This window comes from Zingiber officinale, chromosome 10A (assembly GCF_018446385.1).
Source record: "Zingiber officinale cultivar Zhangliang chromosome 10A, Zo_v1.1, whole genome shotgun sequence".
Lineage (NCBI taxonomy): Eukaryota > Viridiplantae > Streptophyta > Magnoliopsida > Zingiberales > Zingiberaceae > Zingiber > Zingiber officinale.
In genome coordinates, this window is record NC_056004.1 from 20,307,092 (window position 1) to 20,321,119 (window position 14,028).

Here is a 14,028-nt window from a genome sequence, read left to right on the forward strand (position 1 = left end):
GTGCTATTCGAAGCTCGATTCGATAAAAGCTCGTTTGAGCTTGTTTAATGAGGCTCGTTAAGATAAACAAACCAAGCTCAAGCTTCATAATATTCAGCTCGTTAGCTCGTGAACATGTTCATTAAGCTCATAAATCAATTTTTAAATAAAAAAATAATAGTTTTGATATTTAATTTATAGATTTTACACTCTCTTATGAAAAATATAAACAAATATATTAAATTTATTTATTAGAATAAAATTATAAATTTTAACAAGAATATTATAATTTTTTAAAAATATATAATTTAGTTTTTAATGAATATTTAAATTTATAATTTATATTTATTAAGCTCGTTTAGGCTCGATAAAAGCTCGAATAAGCTCGTGAGCCATGATATATTTGTTAAATAAAGCTCGAGCTCGGCTCGATTATAAATGAGTCAAACTCAAACATCCAAGAGTTCGGTTCGGCTCGGCTCGATTACACCCCTAGGTTCGGGTGAGCCCTATTCCGGATAGTCGAAATCATCCAAGCGAGCGGAATCGGAGCGGAAGACCTGTACCAAAAAGTCAATAGGAGGTTGACTTTTAGGTCTAGGTGTCCGGACCCAAAATCATATAAAAACGTGACGTGGCGCATTCCGTTGCGACGGAGATAAAATTTTATCGCCCTCCAGGCACCTAGAACCCTTCCAAGCACCCCGATCAGATATATAAATACAACCTTGATCCTAATAGATAGAACAAATCACTTGTAATCAATTCTTTTGTCTGTTCTACTACTGTGTAAGCTATCAACATTGTATGAGGCTTTTCCGCCTGAAGGAGACTTTGATAGTGAGCTTCAATTGCCTTGGATTAGCGATCATTTAATTGTAAATCAAGTAATTTCTTTTGTGCCTCTTTTCTTTTTAATTTGTCTCTAAATTCCTTTTTCTGCAGGGCTACTCACCCCTTTCTTGCTGGCCACCAGAGGACCTACAATTGGCATCAAAGCAAGGATGCTTCAAGAGGACTAAGCGTCGATCGAAGCACAAGAGATGGTCGGATCGAGCATCTATCCACTTAAGTTCGAGGGGAAATTTGCAATTTGGAAAAGAAAAATGGAGGTATTCTTTAAAATGGACTTTGATTTATTACTAATCTTAAAGTATAGTTTTGTAGCTCCAAAAGACAAAGAAGAATATCAATGGGCAAAGAATGATAAGTAGACTTCATAGCAAATGGACGAGCTGAATTCTATCTATTGTGTGTGCTATTACCTCTGCAAGAAGTCAATAGAATCAACACATATGAATCAACAAAGGAGCTTTGGGAGAAGTTCCTTGAGCTACACGAAGGTACGTCCGAAGCCAAACTCATGAAATGAGACCTGCTTCGCAACCAGATCAGCAACCTTCGATTAGAAGAAGGCAAAATTGTTGCACACCTTCACTCTAGGATCAAGGAGCTCATCACCGAACTTATGAATCTTGGAGAAAAGGTAACCAACCGAGATTCGCTAAGGTACACACTTAACTCCTTTCCTAGGAATTCTGAATAGGTATCCTTAGTAGATGCTTATTATATCTCTAAGGATCTAGAGATAAGTACCTTAGACGAATTATTTTCGACATTTGAAGTTTATGAAATAAGATGTGTAGATCTGAAGAAGGAGTCCAAGGACAACAATGTCTTAAAGGCTAAAATGGATGAACCAGAATCTGAAGCTTCTCTCGATGATGATGAAATGACTTTCATGGTAAGGAAATTTAAGAAGTTATTTAAAACTAATAAACTTAATCAAGTGTAAGATAAAAGAAGAAGAAGAAAGATAAGATGCTACCACTACAATGAAAAAGGACACGTGAAAGATAACTGCCCTAAATTGAAGAGCAAGGACAAGAGTAAGGACAAAAGACCAGTCCAGACAAAGTATCAAAATCTAAAGATGACATGGGATGAAACGTCATCCGAATCGGAGATCAAAGCCATTGCTGGACTTGCACTAGTGGCACGTCACCAAGAAGATGAAGATGAAGCAAGCTCATCTTCAATGAGTATCGTTAGAGGAAAGCAACACTACAGGGGGAGCATCAGAAATCGACAAGGTAAGTTAGGTACAATCCCTACATTCTGACCAATTATTTAAATTTATAAAAAATACTATCAAAGAGTTCTTGCAAATTAGAGATAGAAAATAAAAAATTATTAAAAGAAAATAAAGAGTTAAAATTAAACTTAGCAACATCTTGTCGACTAGAGGATCTCAAAAAAATAAAAATGGAAAAAGAAAAATTGAAAGAAGAATTTAAAAATAATGTATACTCACAAGTTAGAAAATATAATGGACTAAATTAACATTTTAGTTACCATAAGGGCTAAATTAGAAGAATATCACATAGATATATCCTTAAGAAATTTTTTATTAACCTAGTTAGAAGAAATCTATATTGGATTCTAAAATCATATTTAATTTGAAAAATCAATATGCATGTTTTATTTGTAATTTGATTTCATATTCTTGCTTAGAATTGTTTTGCATAATTTCTATTAGAATTTAATTAAAATTAAATTTTTTTGAGAAATGAAATTTCATTACTTATCTATAGAAAAAAATTTAGATTTTTTTACTATTGTATTATTTATCTATGAATTTTTTTGTAAAACTTTATCATTTTCTCTATCTATTTTTTTTTCAAAAATTTTGACTGTTGTTTTCTTTTTTCTATGATTTTGTTTCTAAAATCATATTTTTTGATTTAGAATTATTTCGTAGAACTAATTTTTTCAACATTCAATTTTTATTTTTTGTGAAAACTTATTGTATCATCCGTCCAAGTAAATTTGTTGGAAATTTATTTTTACAAAGTTAATTACTTTTTTTAAGTAGTTTTTTTATGTATTTATGCTGACAAGAATTTTTTTTTGCTTAAGATTGAAAAATCAAGATCTTCGAAACTTAAAACTTCTAGATTCTTTTTGATAGTCACTATATTTTATCCCTTGAACTTTGCTTCAATTTATTTCAAATTAGTTACATCGATTACCCCATTTTAATATGATTAAAGGGAGAGAATTAGAGATTAAGTCTAGGGGGAGGGTATCAATTTCATTATTTTTTATTAATTTTTGCATATCTTGTACTTTCAAAATTCATTATCTTACTGTTATTTATGTTTGACTTATCCTAACTTAACTTGGGGTTACTCATATCAAAAATTGAAAGATTGTAAGTACCCCGTGGTAGTTTTGATGTGATCAACCAAGTTATATTAGGTCCTGTTAGGTTTGTTGGAATGTATACTAAAAGCCTAACTTTTTGTATAAATATTTATTTAGAAATAAGAATCACATTAGTCAAATGTCTACATTTATATGCTAAGTGTAGTTGTTCAATTAATTTATATTGTAGATAACATGGTGTGTGGTGTCATACACAGAAGATCATGTTATCAGTTCCTTATAAGTTATAAATAGTAGCTCATGACTAAGATGGATAGGAATAAGCTATTGGAATAGAAGATATATGAAAGCGATGAACAAGTAAGTGCCAGATATTCATTTACAATTCAAGAATAAAATGCATACATGCAACTACCTATTTTACATGCTTATTCTTGATATCATGATTATTGCATGTTCTTTTTGAAGTATGCATTTGCAAGTTCACGTAAAATAATTGGGGGAACATGCATATATTAGTCAATAAAATAGTATTATCTATAGGTATAAGCCTAGGAAAATAAGTACAATTGGCTTAACCCTTGGTTAGCCCATCCATCAACGGTTCACTTAAAACTACTAAGAACTTCTTGGATAGTTCTTTGTTGAGCCTCCGATGGTCTATAAATCGAGGAGGAGGTTCTTGAGGTAAATACCTGTTGGTTGCTACTCAGAATATCGTACCGGTTCCCCTATACAAAAATTTTGTACAAGTCCTAAACCTTTCCTAACAACCTATTGTATTCTTTAGAAATTAAATATGGAATCGCAAATAGAACTTAACATTATTGATTCCAAATTTAACTTATCTGTTCTTAGAGGTTTAGACTTGGATCGCAAACGATACTTAATATTATTGATCCAAATCCACCTATGTTACAAATTCGATTAAATATTTATTTCAGAGATAGCTCCCAGGTCAAACATGATGAGGCACTTGGCCTTCTTGGGTATAAGAACATCCACCACTGCCTCGACAAAGCCTTTCAAAGAAATTCAATATTTAATCTCCTTATAGTAACCCTAGGTTTAACCAAAAAGAACAATCGAATCACAAGTTCGAAAAATAAAAGAAACAAAAAATCAAAAACATAAATTCGATTACCTAGATTCATTAGCCTCTTGTGTTTGATATTTCAAGATTTAAATAAAATGATGAACTAGTTATGATGCGGAAACTAATAACTACTTATACCTTTTATAGCTTATAGACCTCACGATCTTCTGTCGTATTCCTCTTCTTATCTCGGACGTTGTGTGGGTGACGATTTACCGAGACGAGAATCCACCCAAGCTTCCTTCTTCTCTAAGCAAGTTTCGGCCACCACAAGAACTCCAAAAGAGGATGAGGTTCGGACACCACCACCAAGCTCCAAGGGTTGCTAGAAACAAAGCCTCCTTTCTCTACTTCTTCTCCAAGAAAAATCCGGCCACCAACAAGCTCCTTGAGGGTTGATGCCGCCGGCCACCAATGAAGAAGAAAAGGAGGAGAGGAAGAAGATGAGGGTCGGTCACACCAAGGAAGCAAAGAGAGAGGAATAGAAGATAGATTGTTGTGAGGTGAGGCACCTCTACCTTCTCTTTTATATTCCTTGGTCTTGGCAAATAAGGAAAATTTAAATAAAACCTTCCTTATCCTCTTTGCCAAAGAAAGGAAAATTTAATTAAAATTTCCTTTCTTGTTTCTATTTGGCCGGCCACCTCAACACCCTTCATACAAAGAAAGTTTTAAACAAAAATTAAAACTTCCTAATTTGTTTCCGAAAATTTTTAAAAATAAAATTTTCTCTTTTAAAAGAAATTCCCTTCATGGTTGGCTATAAAAGGAAACTTTTATAAATTAAGATCTCTCTATTAAAACATGTGGATGATTTTTAAAAAGGAAAGTTTTCTCTAAAATTAAAATCTTCTTTTTAACTACAAATAAGGAAAGATATCTTTCTCTTAATCTTTTGTAGAAAACTATAAAAGGAAAGATTTAATTTTAAAACTCTCTTTTAAAATCACGAGGATGGTTATATAAAAGGAAAGTTTTATCAAAAATTAAAATATTCCTTTTAACTATAAATAAGGAAAGATATCAAACCTTTCTCTTAATCTTTTGTAGAAAGCTATAAAAAAAAAGTTTTAAAATTTAAACTCTCTTTTAAGACCATGACTTCCACATAAGAAAGATTTTTTAAAAATAAAATCCTTTTAATTTATTGTGGCTGGCCACCTAAGCTTGGGTTCAAGCTAGGGTCGGCCACACTTCAACCCATCCATGCCTTGATGTGGCCGACCTTTGCTTGGACTCCAAGCTTGGCTTGGCCGACCACCTAGGATGGGTAAGAAGGTGGGTATGGGTGGATATAACACTTTATAATGAAGAGGCTACGACAGGGACCAAGAGGAGGAATTGGTTTTGGTCTCCCGATGAACTTGAGCTTCCCGTGTTCACCTCGAACACCCAACTCGAGTTCATCAATAATAACTCATTCCACTAAAGAGTTGTTATTGAACTACTGCACCAATCTCATATTACTATATGGACTCCTTCTTATCATGAGTGTGTTAATCTCCCTGTGTTTAAGATATCGAATGCCCACTAATTAAATGAGTTACTGACAACTCACTTAATTAATATCTAGCTCCAAGAGTAGTACCACTCAATCTCATTGTCATGTTGGACTAAGTCCACCTACAGGGTTTACATGACAATCTTTATGTGCTCCTCAAAGGGACATCATCATCCTAAGAAATAGGACACAGTTTCTTTCTATAATCAACAACACACCATATAAATAATATTATTTTCCAACTTATCGGGCCTATTGATTTAACAAATAAATCTCACCCTTTGATAAATTAAAGAAATAAATACTAAGTACATGTACTTGTTATTATATCAGGATTAAGAGCACACACTTCCATAATAACAAAGGTCTTGTTCTTTTATTCAGTCAGTATAAAAAGAACTTACCTTAAATGGTCCTGCTCAATACACTCATAGTGTACTAGTGTAATTTATCAGTCAAGATAAACTAATACCTAATTACACTACGACTATTCCAATGGTTTGTTCCTTCCATCTCAGTCGTGAGCTACTATTTATAGTTTATAAGGAATTGATAACATGATCTTCTGTGTGTGACACCACACACCGTGTTATTTACAATATAAATTAATTAAACAACTATGTTTAGCATATAAATGTAGACATTTGACTAATGTGATGCTTTATTTCAAAATAAAATGTTTACAAAAAGCTAGGCTTTTAGTATACACTCTAACAATACCCTCCTTCTCGCAGTTTCTTAAGAACCCCATCAGCTGAATGAGTTAAAGCCCCTATAGTGCACTCAACAAACTCATTCGCAAATTCGGGGGAGTCTAAATATTATCAACGTCGGCTCTCCAACGTTCTTCTTCACTCGCTCTATAGGATTGCAACTCTGACTCTAATTGGGCCATTTTGCCTTTAAAATCATCTCGTTCTATTTTAGCCTGTTCCAAATCTTTGGTAAGGAAATCTACCTGAGAATCTTGAGCTTTTAACCGCTCTTGTAATTATAATAGATCAAAATCTCGGGAGGTTAACTCTTGAGCTACATCTAGAGATTTGGAATGAGAAGTTTGAAAATATTTTAGAATGGAAGAACAAAGAGTGGCATCTGCAATGGCCTTATCGTTTAGGGCTGCTTCCATGTTCAATTTAGAATTCAGGTTCTCTATCTGTAATTCCAGGGTCCTTTTTTCCCCTTCTCAGACCTGTAATAGTTGTCGATGGTTTTGAAGATCTTTTTCCAAGAGAGCCATATGTTGAGCCTGAGAACCCAGTTTCTCTCTCAGTTGAATAACATCGTTGCTGGGAGGAGGAGGAGTTGCCCCTAAGACCCTTAGCTGATCTTTCAAGGTAGTGTTTTCCCGCTCTAGTTCAGCAGCTAGGTGACTCATATGTAGGCTTGAAGGAAAAAACTGAACGTAACAACAACACATTTGTAGTTTAAGCCCATGACCTAAGAAAATTAAGAAAACTAATAAAACATATTCAAAATACTCACAGCAGCAGCTTGGCGGTTGTGGTCGTCCACTTGATCAAAAATACTTTTTCCTTTCATAGAAGCTTGACATTGTAGCCAGGACTTAGCTAAGGGGCTTCTCAACTGAAGGAGCCCAAAAGAGATAGGAATAGGGTCTGGTTGTCCCAACATAGAAGGTAGTCCTTGGGCCTGTCTAAAAATTGTTGGTTAGTCCTAGGAAGATCGTACCGGTTCCACTGTACAAAAATTTTGTACAAGTGTCGAACCTTTCCTAATAACCTATTGTGTTCTTTAGAAGTTAAATTAGGAATCGCAAATGGAACTTTACATTATTGATTCCAAATTTAACTTATCTGTTCTTAATGGTTGAGACTTGGATCACAAGTAGAACTTAACACTATTGATTCAAATCTACCTATGTTATAAATTCAATTAAATATTAATTTCCAAAATTGGCTTCCAGGATTGTATGGTGAGACACTAGTCCTTCTTGGGTATGAGATCATCCTCCGGTCAGGATCTCCTGGACCACTTTTTGTGGTCCAGAGGATGTGCCACTCGTATTTATGGTCGGATTGTGATCGCGATCCGGCTGCAAATGGTTGCGATCCCTTCCTGGGTTCACCGCCCCCATCAGGTTATAGTTTTTGTTCGGAGCAGGCGGCCGGAGGCCACCCGGAGGATACCCTCGCTCGACACCCAGTAACCTGGCCACTTATCTACTACTGGAGGCCTCCGGGCGGCCGGAGGCCTTCGAGCGGCCGGAGGCCTTCGAGCGACCGGAGGCCGCCCGCTCCGAACAAAAACTATAACCTAGTGGGGATGGTGAACCCAAGAAGGGATCGCAACCATTTGCGGCCGGATCGCGATCACGATCTGGCCGCAAATACGAGTGGCACATCCCCTAGACCACAAAAAAGTGGTCCAGTTGATCTGTGCTCCAACCACCGCCTAGACAAAGCCTTTTAAGGAAAGTTAATATTTAATTTCCTTATATAACTCTAGGTTTAACCAAAAAGAACAATCGAATCAAAAATTCAAAAAAACAAAAAAAACACAAACTCGAATTACAAATTCGAAAAACTAGAATCTAATGCCTCTTGTGTTTGGAATTCATACAAAGAAAATACTAGCATGATGTAGAAGAAAATTACTAGTTATACATTCTCTTTGTATGCTAATAACCTTGAGATCTTCTGCCGTATTCCTCGCCTCCTCTTGGACGTCGTGTGGGCGGCGATCCTCCAAGATGAACACCACCCAAAAAGCTCCTCCTCCTTCTAGTATTCGGCCACCACCACCACCAAGGAACCAAAGAGAGCAAGGAGAAAGGGAAGGGAGAGAGGGCCGGCCACAATGGAGAGCACCAACAAGAGAATAAGAATTGATTGCTCATGAGGTCTCTCCTCCCCTTCTTTTATATTACTTGCCCAATGCAAATAAGGAAAGATTTTTACAAAATTAAAATCTTCCTCTTGTTTTTCCTTTTCTCCTTTTAATTTTCCTTATCTCCTTTCAATTGATTGATTGGCCGGTCCCTTGCTTGGGCACCAAGCAAGGGTGGTCGGCCCCTTAAAAGAAGGAAAATAATTTTTGTAAAAATTTTATAAGCAAAGAAGGAAAGCTCTTATAAAATTTTACAAGCTCTCTTTTAATTTCCTAAAGTGGATGTTAAAAAAGGAAAATTTTAAAAAATTAAAACCAAGTTTTAAAATTTAAAACATCTCTTCTAAAATTTTCTTTTTTAATATGGTTACAAAAAAAGGAAAGTTTCAAATTTAAAACTCTCTTTTAAAAAATCATGAGGATGGTTAAATAAGGAAAGTTTTAAAACTTTTAAACTTTCTTTTAAACCATGTGACCTAATTCAAATAAGGAAAATTTTATAATTTTAAAATCTCTCTTTTAAAACTTGTAGATGTCTACAAAGAGAAGATTTTAAAAATTTAAAACACCCCTCCTATTTTGAATTATGTGGCCAGCCCCCTTTTACAAACTTGTGGCCGGCCCCTTAAGGAGATTATGGCCGACCCCTTCTTGGACACCAAGATGAGCTTTTCATGAGTGAATTTGAGGCATTAATGAGGCTACAATAGGGACATAAAGGAGAAATTAGTTTTGGCCTCCCGACAAGCTCGAGTATCTCGTGTTCACCCCGAACACATAACTCAAGTTCATCAATAATAACTCATTCTACTAGAGAGTTATTATTACACTACTGCACCAATCCCAAATTACATTATGAGATCCTTCTTATCATGAGTGTGTTAATCTCTCTGTATTTAAGATATCCAATGTCCATTAATTTAATGAGTTACTGACAACTCATTTAATTAATATCTATCTCCGAGAGTAGTACCACTCAACTTTATTGTCATGTCGGACTAGGTCCACCTGCAGGGTTTAACATGACAATCCTTATGAGCTCCTCTTGGGGACATTCTCAACCTAGATAACTAGGACGCAGTTTCCTTCTATAATCAACAACACACACACACTATAAGTAATATCATTTCCCAACTTATCGGGCCTATTGCTTTATCGAGCTAAATCTCACCCTTTGATAAGTCAAAGAAATAAATACTAAATATATGTCCTTGTTATTATATTAGGATTAAGAGCACACACTTCCATAATAACTAAGGTCTTGTTCTTTTATTAAGTCAGTATAAAAGAACTTACCTTAATTGATCATACTCAATACATTTAGAGTGTATTAATGTAATTTATTAGTCAAGATAAACTAATACCTAATTACACTACCGCTATTCCAATGGTTTGTTTCTTTCCATCTTAGTCGTGAGCAAATATTTATAATTTATAAAGAACTGATAGCATGATCTTCTGTTTGTGACACCACACACCATGTTATCTACAATATAAATTAATTGAACAACTACACTTAACATAAATGTAGATAATTTTGACAAATGTGATTCTTTATTTCAAAATAAATGTTTATAAAAGCTAGGCTTTTAGTATACACTCTAACAAAAGAGATAGGAATAGGGTCTGGTTGCCCCAACATAGAAGGTAGTCCTTGGGCCTGTCTAAAAATAACTCGGGGAGGGATAGAGGTTGAAGGCCTCTCAGAAGAAGTATACGAAGGTTCTAGAATAGAAGGTGAAGTCCTAACACCTGAAGTAGTAAGAAGATTATGTATAGGGGCATGAATGGGAGATGGTACAACGGGAGGTAGGAAGCCAGAGTTTGACTCAGTGGAGATATCTTGGGAGGTAGAGTTAGAGTTTCTCCTACATGGGGTTCTCTTGGCTCTCACGACGGTGGAGGAAGAATAAAAAATTGATGGAAGTTGAGAAGATATAGGCACTGGCTTAAAAATAGGGACAACTGGGAGAACATTAGAAATAAGTAAGCTCGATCTCATCATGTTAAGGGATAAATTATAATGAATTCTAGTATAAAGCATAGGCTCCTTACCTTTCTTATAAGAAACCTCAGTAGGGACAATAGGAATTTGTTCAATCGTGGGGATGGTAAGCCCAAGAGAGGTGTGCCCGTCAACATTTGCTCTCCTCCGTCGGACAATGAAGGGATAGTCCTCCTCAGAAGATTCAGACTTCTTTGCAGACACTTCATTAGAAGGAAGCAATCCAAGGGTGGAAGATATGGGATTGAGATGACAATCTTTTAATAAATCCTCCCCAAACTTGGTTAAAGATGATCTGGACAATGTTGCATTCTTGTACATAAGAGCTGGGAGGATAGCGTCAGCTAAAGAAAACAAAAGATCATAAGTTTAAAGGAAGACCAATTTAAAGGTAATAGACAAGTAAGATGTTCAACTCACCAAAAGGGACATCCAATTCTGTATCAATATAACTTATCCCAAAGGAAAATAACAGGCCTTTAGCGATTAATGCCCGTAGACTAAATTTCGCACCCCTTAGTTTTGAGAGAGAAGATTGAAAGGTTAAGTCGATGAAGGATGACATTGGGGACGAGCCGCGGGCTTGTATGCATCCGAGGGACCGTGGACAGCGAGGACAAGGGATGAGGGAAGTGACTTCAAGGCATATGAGAAGGATGACATTGGGGACGAGCCGCGGGCTTGGATGCATCCGAGGGACGAGAGACAAAGGAAGTAGGCTTGAAGGCAAGAGGTCAAGGCTGCAAAGAAGAGTCAAATGAGTCGTGAGGGTCCGAGTGCTGAGAGAAATGTACTCGGGATGGGAACCCTAGGTATAGGGTTGTACTAGTCGACTGGTACTAGGATTAGTCGACTGGTGATGAGCACAAAAGCTCTCTGTGCCCGAAATGGCTGGGATCAGTCGACTGGTCCTGGGACCAGTCGACTGGTAGAGAGCCGTTAGAGAGCCGTTGGGCTGGCACCAGTCGACTGGTGCAAGGACCAGTCGACTAGTAACGGACAAATCAGCTTACTGATTTCCTCCAAGCTCTATAAGAAGGAGCTTGGGATAGCTGACCAAGGTGATGAAATTAGACTTGGTTAAAGCCTAATTAGTAGTCACCAAAGTGCTCAAGGATCTCTTGTGTGCAAATGTTCTTGGTTGAAGTTGTGGTGAGGTTTCTCCACCCACAAGGAGCGGGTTGAGCTAGCCGGAGTTTGCCAGGGACTAATCCACCGATGGATTGAGGGATCGTCCACCTTACAGACAGCCGTGGAGTAGGAGTAAGTTATCTCCGAACCACGTTACATCGACGTGTATTAGTTTGTATTCTTTCCTTTAGTATTTACCTTTCGTATTTGTGTTTGTATTATTATATTTCCGCTTGCGCAACTAACAAATACGTAGGAAGTATTCGATTTGGGGGCGCCGTCTATCCAACCCCCTTCAAGCCGGCCACCGATCCTCCCTACAAAGAGTTCGCTGCCAAGTTATAGGATATGGAGGAGGAGAAGGAAGGTGTAGCAAGAAGAACTTATACTTCCATTCTCCTTGAGCTGGGATTCTATTAAACAAAATGGCTTTAGGACGACTCTAAAACTTAAAAAGGCTATCCTCTACTTGACGAGGGACGAAGAAGTGGTGGAACAAGCGAGGAGATAAGGGAAAGTCAAGTAATCGAGAGACAATAATGAAACTAGCCAAAATAGAGAAAGATTGAGGGATAAAATGATTCAGTGGTATGTGGAAATACATGTTAACCTCAACAAGAAAAGAGTGGAGAGGAAATCGAAAGCCAGACAAAGCTTGTTCTCAGAAGATAGCAACGCTCCTTGAGGGTGGAAGATAAGGGCGATCCTCAGGGGTAGGAAGAGTCATATATGAGGGGAAGCCATAGTTTACTTGGAGTTCATACGCTTCCGGTTCTGAAAAATCAGAAGAGCAATGGATGAACCATTCCGGAGTAGAGGAAGAGGCCATTATGAAAAAAAGGGGGTAGTAGAATGAATCGCGAATCGAACAGGGAGGAGAAAAATCTCTAGGAAGAAGAAGACGATAAAGTAAAACCCCTACTCGCCCTTTTTTTTTCAAACCCTTGAACGATTATCAAGGTTGATAGCATAGAAGATGACATTCCCAAGAGGGGCGTTATATTTGAAAAAGGCAAGGAATCCCAAAAAGAAGGATCATTCTAAATCCTCAATAAGACCCGATTAGTCAAACCCCGCTAACCAAACTTATTAAGTAAAGAAGGCACACGGGTATCAGTAAACATGCCCGGACGCTAAAGACCGAGCAAGTGCATGGTGTAAAGGAATTCCGCTCGTCTGCTGAGGATCGAGCAGACGTTCAACCCTGCTCGACTCTTATGACTCGAGGGGATATTTTAGGATTTGATGCCTAGACTCAACCGATCGACATCAACCAATCAAGCACATGATCGACTTGTCAAGACGAGTGAACAGGCCCGTCCGATCTATATAAGTCGGTCGAGAAAAGACAGAAGAGAACTAAAAACACCTAGGCAAGCCAAATCACCTAGCCATCGCAGATTAAATAAACACCCACAGCGTATAAAAGGGGATAAAGTACCTAATCAATCACTGTAGGCGAAATAGATAACCTAAACTATGTGAAGATCCATAATAGTGTATATGGGAAGAGTAAGAAAACACACACACACACACACACACAATAAAGTTACCTATTTATTGATCAAGCAATCAAAGATAACATGAAAAACATATGCATAAAGAAAACTTAATCACAAGTTGAAGTGTATAACGTCAGGAAAATGTAGATTCCTCACAAATAATTACAATGATAACACCAAAAACATTGATTTACTCCTGATTATAGTAGCTTAGGGAGTATATCAGAAGGTCAATTTTTCACTAGTCTCCTCTGGTTCGGAAAGCTGGCTGGAGGATCAGAAGTTAATAATCCTAACTCTTTCAGTTGTGCCGCCACATCCTTAGCCCCATAGCTAAGAGCCCCTAAGAAGGAATCCACCATAGGTTTCATGAAAGTAGGAGATTCAAGATATGCCTTCTTGTGTTGCTCAAAGCGGGTATCCTCATTTGCCTTATAATAAGCCAGTTCCTCTTGAGACGCTTTTAAGGCGACCTCTTTAAGATTCAGAGTGGATAGATGGTTTACTAATTCAGCTGCATGAGTATCCTTCAGTGATCGTAGTCGGGAAGACAATTGGTCAACCTCAGAAGCTTTCTTCTCCAACATGGATGATAACTCCTCACCATGGGCAGTGGCCGATCGAAACTGAGATTGAAGGCTTTCTAGGTTGGCCTTATACTGGTCCGATTGCTCCATCTTAGTTTGTAATGCTTGACAGGCTTCTTGTAGCTAAGAGGAAAGGCTGTCTAGTTTCTCGGTGCTTGGGAAAAAGATAATTCTGAAACTCGTCTTCTCAATACCCCATTCTCTTGGAT